The sequence below is a fragment of the Tursiops truncatus genome, chromosome 4 (genome assembly GCF_011762595.2).
Source record: "Tursiops truncatus isolate mTurTru1 chromosome 4, mTurTru1.mat.Y, whole genome shotgun sequence".
In the NCBI taxonomy this organism is placed as follows: Eukaryota; Metazoa; Chordata; class Mammalia; order Artiodactyla; family Delphinidae; genus Tursiops; species Tursiops truncatus.
In genome coordinates this window covers 39347399-39360512 of record NC_047037.1, presented here as the reverse complement: position 1 = coordinate 39360512, position 13114 = coordinate 39347399, and the positions used below count along the sequence as shown (strand labels likewise).

The window sequence follows — 13114 nt, the reverse complement described above, 5'->3', positions numbered from 1 at the left end:
GTGCAAACACTGCTGGTCTAACATATATGATCATACACACAGAAGTATTATAAATGATTTTTACAACTATATTAGAAAGAAAGGGGATGTTTAACTGTTCATTTGTTTGTTCATTTGATGATCAGGCAATAACATCTCTGCAAACCCCACGGCACCGACTGGCCAGTGCTGAGCTGATGCCTCCCCTTTGGCCAGAGCACACACTTTCTAGTTCACTACAGTCCCACCTATTGCCTTTTATCTGGGCTACTTCATTCCTTTATGTTTCTTGCTGGCCCCTGAAGGCATGTTACAGTTCACGGCCCCTATATTAAGTGGATGCATAGTAGTAGTTGATCCAGGGACAGAAATCAGGTCTTCTAACAGGTACCAAATGCTTGGATCATTAAATCACAATATACAAATAGAAATGTGGACTCTATAGAGCATTGGAAGGGAACTCAAAAAAATACTTACTAGACACTCCCTATCTTATAGATGAGCAAGGAAACACTTTCACTTACCTGGACATTAATTAGTAAGTAAGGTGTTAACCAAGAAGAGTGAATGAGCGGGGAACTAACTGCAGTAGAAAAGTGGTCTGCGGGATGGGGGAAGCAAATGCAGAAGAGGGATGGAAAGCCGGCTCTCCCGCTGTTATGTGCCCAGAGCAGTTAAGGGCAGTTTCAAACTCTGTGCTAGAGATAGGGCTGGGGGAAAGGGGGGCACCATGTCTCTTCATGTCCTGTCCTCACCCCACATCTTACAGGACTCAGGCTTTTGGCTTCCTCAGCGAAGCCACGGAAGGTAGCTCCGAAGGCGGCTGGAGTGTGAATGGCCCTCTCTGGGTTTTCTTCTCCCGATCCTGCGCATACTTTTTCTCTGCTCCCTTTTCTAAGGCTCATTAGCTCTGGCCCTTCCATCTGTATGTGTTTGCGTGAGGGCTGGTGGGCATCCGACTCCACGTGGCCACAGAATCTTCTCACTACTTAAGGAACGGATGGAGAAGTGGACTAGCGTTCACCAGCTTTGCTATGGTGAAGCAGCAGCCCCTGTGGCCTAACCCGATTCTCTAGGGAGCTATAAATACTTGCATTCCTCAGACAGCTGCTGATTCTAATTCCACATCAGTGTCTAGTTCCTTCAATAATGACCACTTCTATGTAATTCAATTTGGAATTATAGGATCTTAATGTTAAAAAATGCATTTTCACCAGAAATATTTTCTGCACGAATTGAAGACCAGAAAGGGTACTCTTCTGATACTGCAATAATAATGGAATGAAACAGCCATCTCTCCTAGGTGCCAAATGTGGTCTCCTTTCCCTTAATTAAAGCCAAATGATTTCTCAGCAATCTACTTTCTGAAATAAAAAGAATGACCACTTTTGAGCACCTACTATATTGTAGGCACTTCGTATATATTACCTCTAATCCTCAGATACACCTAAAACAAGTATTATGATCTCCATTTTGCATATGAGAAAACTAAGGCTCAGAGGTTAAATTATACAGGGTCACAAAGCTGGCATTTTATTCTAGGAGAGTGTGGTGAGAAGCCAGGGCACTATAAGAAGGCTAGAATAAATTCATGAATGGAAGAATAAAAGAGAAGATGAAAAAAAAAAGCAAAACAAAAAATTGGAAACAACTTCAGTGTCTAACAATAAGAGATTAAGTATATTATGGATTGACAAATATACACTGATATGTATAACACAGATAACTAATGAGAACCTGCTGTATAGCACAGGGAACTCTGCTTACTGCTCTGTGGTGACCTAAATGGGAAGGAAATCCAAAACAGAGGGGATAGGGCTTCCCTGGTGGCGCAGTAGTTGAGAGTCCGCCTGCCGATGCAGGGGACGTGGGTTCGTGCCCGGGTCCGGGAAGATCCCACATGCCGCGGAGCGGCTGGGCCCGTGAGCCATGGCCGCTGAGCCTAAGCGTCCAGAGCCTGTGCTCCGCAACGGGAGAGGCCACAACAGTGAGAGGCCCGCATACCGCAAAAACAAACAAACAAACAAACAAAAAAAAGAGGGGATATATGATACATATGGCTGATTCACTTCGCTGTACAGTAGAAACTAACACAACATTGTAAAACAACTATACCCCAATTTAAAAAAAGATTGATAGAACTACAAAAAAAAAGTATATTATGGTGAAATATATGACGGGCCATTATGCAGCTAGTAAAAATATATATAATGGAACAGTTATGAATATGGGCAAATATTCCTGATGTATTAAGTCAAAAACAGAAACAAAAACCAAGCTCTAAAACAACAGGTATACTATGATTCCAAGTTTGTAAACAAAAATGTGGAGCTCTCTGTACAGAAAAAGTGGCAGGAAATATACCTAGATGCTTTTTCGTGGAAGAAATTCAGTTGACTTCAAATTTTTCTCTTTTGAGTGCCTCTGAGCTGCTATGTGTGGCCTTTAGCAGGAATTTAAAAAAGGAAAAGGAGAGAAAATGGGTGAGTTGATTAGCACTGTGTGTTGGAGAAAGGTGAGTAGGATTAAATATTTGACAGCTGGAAGAGGATGGCTGCGTGTCTGACTCAGATGGTGTCTATGCAGGGACCATGACTCACGTATGAGTCAGCCTGGGCTTTTGTTTTTGGCAGGGTGCTGGGGGTAGGAGATCCTGCCCCCAGCAGGGGGGAGGGCAGTAAGAAACAAATGTTCTTATAAGTGAACATTTCTGTGGATGGACTCTTTGACTCAACTGTTGCCATCCCTCCCCAACCCAGTCTCAATCCCATTCTCCTTTCTGGATCTGCATAGATGATAGACTCTCAAGTAAAGGATATACATTTCACTCTTTGTATTTTTAAAGCCAGCCTGCCTATTTACTCTGCTCAGCCCAGACAGAGTTTAAACTTGTATCTGCCGGACCTGCTGATGAGTTTCAGCTGCTGGAGCTGAAGTTAGGCTCATCCCCTCCCGGACCGGTGTTTACCTCTGTGAGGCTGGGGTAAAGATACGGCAGTTGAAGAGTCAGTGCCTGTGGATGTTTTTGAGGGCTATGGTTAGATTTGGTGAAAATCTTAATTGCAAATTCTTTTACTGTCTTGAACACTGAATCACTGCTTTCACCACTTCTTATGTTTATGTTTAAAATAATGTTGGGGCTGCCATTTAGGCTTGGTCCCATAGTAAGCTTCATCTCAAAGACCTTCTGTTTCATGACTTAATTTGTGGTCGTTTGATTCTATTCAGTCATTAAAAAGAATGCAGTAGATTTACTGAATTGCATTAATTCTATGACGCACGGTTATTCATCTTTGGCCATCTTCAACGTCGGGGTATGTCTCACGATCTCAGCCACCCGTGCAGCTGGTGGCATGACTGCTCTACTGGGCTGTAACTCTGTCAGCCAACAAACCATATAAGGACCACTGAAGAAGAGGTGGGCTCTGGTAGTTGACCGTTCATGCCTTCTGATAATAAAAAAGTGCCAGCATCGAAACCTGCAGAATGGGGGACAGTGGCTTGGAAGGTGAGGCACAGCACCTCCTGATGGCACAAAGGGTGACACTGGGGGGAAAAGCAAAGATGGACAACTCTAAGGGAAAGTGGTTAAATGGAGAATTGAATTGTGAATGTGAAAAGGGTGTAGGACTACCTTAACCAATTTCACTTTTTCTTATTTTTTTTATGCACAAAAGACACATGTGATAAAAATATATACCCAAATAAACCTGAAAGGACTTTTCAATAGCTAAAACAAAAATTCTGGAATTCCCTGGTGGTCCAGTGGTTAGGGCTCCACGCTTCCACTGCAGACCCCGAATAGCCAAAGCAATCTTGAGAACGAAAAACGGAGCTGGAGGAATCAGGCTCCCTGACTTCAGACTCTACTACAAAGCTACAGTAATCAAGACAGTATGGTACTGGCACAAAAACAGAAAGATAGATCAATGGAACAGGATAGAAAGCCCAGAGATAAACCCACACACATATGGTCACCTTATCTTTGATAAAGGAGGCAGGAATGTACAGTGGAGAAAGGACAGCCTCTTCAATAAGTGGTGCTGGGAAAACTGGACAGGTACATGTAAAAGTATGAGAGCAGGGGGAGCAAGTTTGATTCCTGGTTGGGGAACTAAGATTCCCGCATGCCGCAAGGCACATCACCAAAACAAAAAACAAAAAAAAATTCTAAGTGTTAAGGAGGCATGTGTCACCATTTAATTGGCAGTGGTTTTCTGAAATATCTTCCATGGGTTTTTAATGCATGTGATAATCTGAATGAGAATAATCTGAGGGGAACAGAAAATTTTACAAAAATACTGAACAAAAGGATTGTGTTAAAACTCCAGATGACAGAGCTCACATGCAGTCAGTGAGGCTGTTTTCTCATAGCAGTGAGTGCTTACGTAAACTCTCGAAGGAGCTGGTCTTCATATGAGCTGTGTGTGTCCAGACACATGTGAGGGACCACTGTCTAAAGGGAGTGCAAATTTCAGTAATAAAGTCATGATAACTTGTCAAAGATGATGCACCAATGAAAAATCATTTCTAGAAGTTCTCTTAATTAAACATTTGGTTGTCCACTGGAGCCATTTTTAAATATAAAATGCAGCCCCTGTGGCCTTTTTCTCCCTGTCTCCCACTCTTTTGCAGCAGCTCTGACAACTGAATTCTCACTGGCGATAATAATAAAGTTCATAAGACAGAGTACAGCTGGATATGCCTCTAGCAAGATGTCAAATTTCGCTTGCACAAAATTAATTGCACCTAATTAAACTGGGGTCATTGGCATTATTGTAAAGTGAGGCTATTTATTAGACAAAGAAAATTTCACAAATGCCAATTTGCTTTTCTTTCAGGTTTGTAAAAGAGAAGAATTGCTTACATGATTAAATTTGTTTTGCCATTTTAATCTTATTACTCTTCCAAAGATCCACTTCAAATTTTGCTTCCCTTTAAAAATTGTGTAATGTTTTAGAATACTGCAGATAATTCTTGGAGGAGGGCATAAAAATGATAGGTTTTCTGTAGATTACCTGATGAATTTTCAAAGAGTATAAAAGAGAATTTGCAAACTACCATTTGCAATGACAGGTACTGTGGAATTACTCATATGAAGGATTTTCTAAGCAAATTAATAGTACACATGTATGAGATTAATATGAAGTTCAAAAGGTATGTTGCATGTTACAAATAGGTTGTTGTAGTATGTACCTATTACTTCAGGAAAGCAAATTTCATTGTGTTGAAACAGGACAACCTCTTCTCACTCATGCTGGGTATATATGACCATTGTGCTTACTTCTTCCAGGAAATTATGCAAAAATTATTACTATCAGAAACAAAAGGATGATTTACTTTCCTGGCAAAATGAGGCTGGTTTGACCTGTGATCTGTGGCAGATTATATATTCAGATTCTCAGTTCCTCACATTCGAAGCTCCTATGAATCCAATTTCTTTAAAGCCTCTCTAGATCACTGCTATCTGTCCTATCGAGACAACTCCCTGGGCTATGGTGCCTCCCCGCCCCCTCCCCTCCACGCAGCCCAAACACAAGAGGAGGTGGTGGGTAACTATTACTGGTCTTATCTCAGCCATTCGCCAATAAACCTATAAGAACAAGAAAGAAATGAGTTTTGATCTGGGGATGTTGGAATGGCTGAGATAAGTAAACAGTAATCATTATTCAAACGAGCGTCTCAAAAGCTCTCTGGGGCATTTCTGTTTTTCATAATCTTCACAACGCATGGAGAGAAGGGTATATAGCCTTTTCCAGGTTACAATATTACATTGCATACTTTGTGAATAGACTGTATTATGTTGTATTTATATTTATGTGCATGTAAATAAAATCTATCTTGGGGTAAGGGAAGAAGAGAAGTCGGGGGGTCAGGTTCATTTTGTGTTACTCTGAGAAAAGGAGAATGGAGGTGGCAGAAAAAGTTTTCTCCATGATGTCAAATCAGCTTGTAATGTTTGAAAAATGAAAGACTTCCTAGATGTCTGTTACTAATGACCACTCTGTCCTGTGTTTTCACAGCAGCCAAGCCAGTTTCCATTCCTTTAATAACACTAAGCTATATAAACTCAAAATCCGAAATATAATGCTGATTCAAGATTATTGGTCAATGAAAAAATATTTTATAGCAAAGTATTATACTAGTCATAAGAGAAAAGGAATATTTAATTTTTCTAAGAACATGAGTAAATCTAACATTTCTTAGAAACTTCTTTCAAAAATAGGTCATTCATTTCTCTTCTCTCATTTCCTTTTAAGCTTTTAGCTGGAACATTTTTAAACAGAGAAAACGGACAAAGGTCATACGATCTCAGTTTGAAAAGGCTGATTATGTGTGAATTAGCACATTTTGAAGAAAAATACGGCGCTTCCTATACTGGCCACATTTCAGTATAAGTCAAATTTAATTAGTTGAGTTATGAAGCAATATCAAAAATTCTTTTGCTGCAATACTGGGCATGAAATGTCTTTATGGGATTATCGTAAGTCTAGCTTACATTTAATAGCTTGTCATTCTTTTAAAAAGTACTTTAGGAGATAGCACTAATTAGAAAAATTCAGTGGGGCTGAAACCCAAAGGCCAACAGAGAAGGACTTACTCTCACAGGAGCAGCTTAAACTTGTCTTCCCAAAGGACCCTCCCGCTACTTCACAATTTCTCACATAATATGAAGTGAATTTTTACAGGTAAACACCCTTTAAAATGCATAAATAGAAGTCCACTATTTTGCCAAACGATCCTACTTACCTGGGTAGGCCCTGCCTTAAAAGTAAGCTTAGCACTTCAGAACCCATTGCTTGGGCAATTAATTGTAAGTCCTCAGCCTCATTTAAAATTGAGTCCTGAGCTCCTTAAAGCAGTAAAGTCAGCTAATATTTACCTGGTTTTGATTATTTAACTAGTTCAACAGGTGCGCTTTGGAGCATTCTGGAGTGCCACATCAGTGACCTCAAAGTTCTAACATCCCTCAAGTACTTTTGTAAGAAAGCGGTAAGGTACTTCTAGCTCAATGAAGAATTTCAGGAATTGTAACACATCAGAGAAACACTAATTCTAATAGAGATGGAGAATATGGGTTACACAATTGTAACTGAACGTTTCCTAAGGCTTTTCTCCTACATTATTACTGAGGAAGGAGAATGGCAGTCAGTCTTTGCAGACTTTAAATTTACAGGGAAAAAGTGACATTTCTTAGGAACGTTAAGTCTCATTATTAACCATCATCCTAAGGGGGATCCAAAAAGTCATCGTGTTCTCAGAGAGGATGAGCTCATCCCAGAATGTGGAGAGGACAACATATGAACGAACAGGATATAAATAATCTTCCTTATGGCGAGTCAACAAGTGTAGCTTGTTATGAGCTACTGTGAAATACGTATGTGTTTAGATAGCTGTGTCTCCAAAGAGGGTAGATGACTAAGTGATTCTCAAATTCTGCTCTGCCAGAAGAGTTTCAGGTGGGCTTTGAGGGTTTCTAGGGGAGGGACGGTGAGGGGCACTGAGCGCGAAGTAGAGCGGCATTGAAGGGAAATGGTGGGGGATGGCATGTTCTGGGCAGGGGTATCCCAACCCCCCTCCTTCAGTCCTCCTGGACCAGAGGTCTGCTTTGTTTTACATACATGGTTTCTGCACAGGATTTTATATTTCTGCTATTAAAAATAACAAAAACCTTCATGAGACTTCTAGTTACACATGGCATATCGAACACAGGAATTTATCTTCTCTCTCTTCTGAAATCCTACTAAAATAATATTAAAGGAAGAAATAAGGTATGAACTTACATGGACAAAGGAAATGGAAAAGGAGACAGTGGCACACAAGAGAGTTTTTTTTGTTTGTTTTTTTTTTTGCGGTACCCGGGCCTCTCACCGCTGTGGCCCCTCCCATTGTGGAGCACAGGCTCCGGACACGCAGGCCCAGCGGCCATGGCTCACGGGCCCAGCCACTCTGCGGCATGCGGGATCCTCCCGGACCAGGGCACGAACTCGCGTCCCCTGCATCAGCAGGCGGACCCCCAACCACTGCGCCACCAGGGAAGCCCCCACAAGAGAGTTTGAAAATATTTTGAAAGACAAAATGCAGATGGATGAGGGGTATTTGACTTAACTACTTCAATTTGCTAGGTGTCTGCAGGGGTGGCTGGTGGAGAAGGCACATGCATTTTCACTTCAGGATCCTGGAAGTACTCAGGTGCACCCAAAGGCAGGGGAGTGGGGTAAGGCTGCGTACAAACCAAACTGATTAAACAACTGAAAGGAAAACCTAGATCTTCTAACTTGCCCTGACTATGTGTGGTCTGGCAGGATGAGAAAGTTTACTATCTAGAGAGGCTGCATCAGGGGAGCTCTGGGCTAGGGCTCCCTCAGGCACAGCTGAGGCGGCAGTGAAGCGCCTTACTGAAATCAAAGGAATTAAGTGAAATTCTACGTGCTGAATTGTCAACCATTCCCCTGCTAGAGTCTTACACTGGCAGCCAGGCTTAAAATTCCTTAGGATGAAGTTGAAGAGTGCTTCCCTGTGACAACTTACAGCCCAAGAGAAAAGAGCTTTGAGCACTTTTAATTGGATGCACCCTTACAAATAGCTGTGTTTTTATTTGACCATTCTAAAGTGAAGTTCACCATTCATTAATGCAACAACTATTCAGTGACTATGTGTTAGACACTGTCTAAGCAATAGTTATGGTGGTGAACAAAACAGACAAAGGCCTGCTCTCTTGGGGTTAATTATTTTCGTACTAGAGAAAGACAAGGAACAGATTAAAAATATATGTAATACAACATCAGGTAATGATAAGGACCACAAAGAAAAACAAATCAGGGTAAGAGGATAAGCAGGGTAAGAGAAGAGAAAGTGGTAGGTAGGTTGGGAGTTTACCTTTTAATTGGGTAGTCAGGGAAGGTCTCTCTGAGAAGACAATATATGTCTCCAAGCCCCAACCAGAAACTTTACAACAGCTTTTAGTGTTTTACACTTAATTATTAATAGAAATCAAAACGAACAAAAAAAAAAACTCAGAAAAAATCATGGACAATGTAGAAATCAGAAGGAAACATTTTGAACAATTTAACTAAAATTAATGCCCTCAGTGAAATGAGAAAGCATGATGGGAAAAATTTTGAAAACATACACAAAATGGACAAATTCTTAGAAAATACAACTCATCAGAACTGACTCAAGAAGAAATCAAAAGTGTGTACAATCTTAAAACCACTTAAAAAACAGAAGCTGTTAAAATCAAACATATAAAGTAGACACTGGGCCCAGATGGTTATACTGGTAAGAAACAGCTCATTCCAATATTATGTAGACTTTTCTTAGACAATATGAAAGGGGGAATAGTAGCTAATTCATTTACACCAGCATAAACTTATACTAAAACCAGAAAAAAAAGTTACAAGAAAAGAATACAACAGACCCATGTGACTCATGAATGTAAGTATAACAACCCTAAATAAAATATTATGTATAAAACCCAATACTGTTCAAAAAAAGATAATACCCCCAACCAATTTTGGTTTATAATAGGTATGCAAAGATTGTTCAATATTTTGAAAATCTATAAATGTAATTCATTAATAGATTAATAGAGAAAATCATACAATCATCTCAACAGTTGCAGAAAAAGCACATGATAACATCAAATACCCATTCATGATAAAAATGTTTTTAAAATTATGAATATAAGGGAACAATGTTAATCTCATAAAGAGTAAAATTAAAGAAAACATAAAATTAACATCATCCTAAATGGAAACATTAGAAGCATTCCATTTAATATGAGAAATGAGCTAAGGATTCCAACTACTACCATTTTTAATCCTCAGTGTACTAGGGTACCTATCCAGTGCAGTAAAACAAAGAAAGAAACCAGAAGTAGGAGGACAGAAAGGAATTTTAAAAGCTGCTATTTTTTGTAGATGATATTGTTTTAAAGGTCCAAAGAATGTACAGACAACTTTACTGGAAATAACAGGAGAGTAGAGAAATACTAGGTATAATAATAACGAAATGGCTGGATACACGACTAGTGTACAAAGTAAGCTGCAGCAAACAAGAAAGCATCATCTAAGAGAATTTAAGATAATATCAGAATATCAAATATCTAGAAATAAATATAACAAAAGATATGCAGTATCTCTAAATGGAAAACAGGGATAGAAAAATTTAATACTGTGAAAATGTAATTCTCCCCTAAATTATTGGGTTGGCCAAAAAGTTCGTTTGGGTTTTCCCATAAGTTCGTTCGGGTTTTTCCATAACATCTTATGGAAAAACCAGAACGGACTTTTTGGCCAACCCAATATTTCCAGATTCAGTGCAATTCTAGTCAAAAATCCCAAGACAGTATTTTGCTGAACTTGATTTGATGATTTAAAATTTATATGGAAGAATAAAAAACCAAGAATAGGCAGTAAAAGAGTAAAGAGTCCAGATATCAGGACTTATTTTGAAGCTATAGTAATTAAAACTGTATGGTACTGGTGCAGGGATAGAAACACTAACCAATGAAATAGAATGTATTCCCATTAATGTATAGTCATACATAAGTGGTCTGTTAGATCAGTCAGTAAAAGAGAATTGTTACTAGTAAATATGATGGAAAAAATGGTCACGTATATGGAAAAAGATGAAATTAGACTTCTCCATTCCAAATCAGGAAACCAACCCCTGATTGCTTACAGACTTAAAAAAAAAAACACTTTTAACTCTTAACAGGAAATCTAGGTTAACGCCTTTTGGACCTTAGGGTAGAAGAAGATTTCTTATAGAAGCCTCAGAAAGCACTGACTCTAAAAGAAAAGTTAGATAAAAATTACCATTAAAATTAAAATTAAGAACTTCTGGTCATAAAGACACACTGAGTGAAAAGACAAGTTACAACCTGGGAGAAGATATTTGCCATACATACAGCATATTAAGGATTAGAATCATAACTAAAGAACTTCCATAAATCAATGAAAAAAGCATAAAGAATCCAATAGAAATTTGGACATGAGGCCCAAAAAGACATTTCACAGAAGGGGAAACAGAGATGGCTAATAAACATAATGAAATATCATTTAATACCCACATTCAGTTAACAAAAGTGTGAAAGAAGTTGACAATATTGAGTGTTAGAAAGGCTATATAGATCCGCAGGATCTCTGAAGCATTGCTGGTACGAGTGTAACTTGTGCAACTATTTTGAACAGTTTGGCATTATCTTCTAAATAGGAACATTCATGTATTTTCCTAGGAATACCAGTCCAAGGTACACACCAGAGAGAAACTCTTGCACACAGACAGCAGAAGACACATACAAGGATGTTTATAAGCAGCACTGTTTATAAGAGCAGAACCTCTGAAACAACCCAATGCCTATCGTCAGAAGAGATACATTCACATGGTGGAATATAATACAGCAGTCAAATCAGGGACTGGCAAAGGGGAAAATGGGGCAATTTACATTTCAGAACAAACAATAAAATTTCTCAAGTAATCATAGTTTACTACATGGTTCAAGGTGAATACTATATGAACTTAATAATGTAAAATTGAACAGTTATTTGACCCCAAATTATAAAGTAATTATATTAGGAGGATGGGGAGGGATATATAGATATGTCTGTGGGAGGGCTGTAAAAGAGAGTTAAATCCCAACCTTCCGTATTTAGCAGTCAGTAAATGGTTTAAAAGTAAAAGGTAAGAAGATAAGCATTTTACTCAGAGATATAAATACCAGCTTAAACAACTAAGGAGTTAAAAGTTATTGTTTCTGGAGAGTGAGATGAGGATAGAGAGGGACGGGACCAGGGACTGTTACTTTTATGTTGTTATTATATACTCTGTAGTTAATTCTACTTTACTTTCAAAGTCATATAATACACACACACACACACACACACACACACACACACACACACACACACACACACAACTTCGATTTTAAAAACCACAGCTCCCGTTTGGACCAGATGGATAGGACATGGCTGAGCAAAGAGATGGGGTTTCTAGAAGAAAACTTTTTGGTGCTCTGGGGACTACTAGAGGGCAGTAGCAGAGATCTATAAGGCTATGGGGTCCAATCTACTCATTTTACAAAAATGAGGAAACTGAGGCATGGTAAAAACTAAGTAAATTGCTCAAGTCTCAGAATTAGAAGCTGACTGGGACTAACCCTCAGGTGTCCAGGTCCCTAGGCCTGAGGTCCTCCTGCCACATCCCACTAGGAGGAGAAAGAGGTGCTTCCATGGCAAAGGGGAAGGCTGACCTTCCAACTCTGGAATGACATATGCCGAGAGCGAGGGAATCTTCTGAGCCTGAGCTGGCCCACACCCAGCTGAGGAGGACACGCATAAACACTGCATGGCCAGGCCACAGCTCCTGTCTCCAGGCACTAACCCATCAGGAGTGACTCCTAAATACGCACATATATGCGTGTGTGTGTGCTTTCTGATTTTTGCTGATTTAGATGAATCTGTAAGGATCAGACAGAAGCATGAGGCTTACTGAAAGCTTGATAAAATCGATACTAAAGTGTCTAATTCTGGGCCTTATATGAAGGAAAGAGTGGAAATCCGTTGGCTGAATGAATGCATGAATGCTATCATTTGTCTCCCACACCTGGTTTAACATGGTAAGTATACCTAGTATTTATACAGGGAATATTTGCTCTTAGAGAGCCCAAAGGAAGAGCCAGACATTCTGACACGAAATGGATATTTGGGGAGGAATTGAGAGAATGCTGATGGGTCTTCAGTTACTACCATCTTTATTAAAACAATGTTTTATGTGCTTTAATCGCTTGGAATACCTGTACTCATAACAGTTAATTTTGCAGATTGTCTATACCCTCCCTAATCAAAGTGTGACCTATGGACTGGCAGCATGAACATCAGCTGGGAGCTTGTTAGAAATACAGAATCTTGGGACTTCCCTGGTGGTGAAGTGGTTAGAATCCACCTGCCAGTGCAGGGGACATGGGTTCGAGCCCTGGTCCGGGAAGATCCCACATGCCGCGGAGCAACTAAGCCCGTGTGCCACTGAGCCTGTGCTCTAGAGCCTGCGAGCCACAACTACCGAGGCTGTGTGCTGCAACTACTGAAGCCTGTGTACCTAGAGCCCACGCTCTGCAACAAGAGAAGCCACC

The 13114-nt window shown here is 39.8% G+C and overlaps 1 protein-coding gene across 9 annotated transcripts in view; it reads right to left on the bottom strand.

Annotated features, from left to right (window-relative positions):
* The window catches only part of SCHIP1 (schwannomin interacting protein 1), a 125603-nt gene that overhangs the window by 15226 nt on the left and 97263 nt on the right, over positions 1-13114 (bottom strand). The gene's annotated exons all lie outside the window — the stretch shown is intronic.